We start from the raw sequence: 815 nt of genomic DNA on the forward strand, positions 1-815 counted from the left end.
GTCAACTATCGCATTCCTTGCCTACCCTGTTTTCCCCCCCACCTCATTCACTTTGTCTACAGTGTGTTTACATAGGCTTGTCCTTGCAAGCACACTTAGGGCAGGTCTCCTGTCTGCCCTAACTCAGGGAAGGGATCCTGGGACCTAGAATCCCAAGTGTCTTTCCTGACTGTCCCTGCAGCTGCCCTACCTAATCGATGGGACTCACAAGCTCACCCAGAGCAACGCCATCCTGCGCTACATTGCCCGCAAGCACAACCTGTGTGAGTAGACCTGGCTTTACAGTATGGTGATGGACACTGGCCATCCACTGCAGCTTGCCTGAGGTGGGATGCTGGGGCTGAGTCCTTTTTGTGGGCTTCAGGTGCAGAGACAGAAGAGGAAAGGATTCGAGTGGACATTTTGGAGAACCAGGCTATGGACTTTCGCCTCCAACTCGGCATGATGTGCTATGCTGCTGATTTTGTGAGTTCCCTCATGAGTCTGCACCAGATATGATTTGGACAGGAGTTTAACTTTTGCATTCATTTCCACGCTTGTCTTCTGCAGCATTTGAACTCTTTGGTGGTACTGATTTTTGCACGTTTTCTGCCCTCCACTTATAACCCAAAATTGTATCAAATAAGCACTGTGTATCAATCACCACAAACCCTAGGGTACATTGCAGAGTCCCCCTTTGGATGATTTGTTTCAATACTGAAGTCTGTTTGTAAAATTCTCTCTTCCTCTGAACCTAATGTCTGCTGTGAGCCCTTTTCTCAGATCTTCACACCATCTGCTTGCTCCTTAATTCAGTGACTCAAACCTTGAGACAG

The sequence above is a fragment of the Chinchilla lanigera genome, unplaced genomic scaffold (assembly GCF_000276665.1).
Source record: "Chinchilla lanigera isolate Chin_1 unplaced genomic scaffold, ChiLan1.0 scaffold00034, whole genome shotgun sequence".
NCBI lineage: Eukaryota > Metazoa > Chordata > Mammalia > Rodentia > Chinchillidae > Chinchilla > Chinchilla lanigera.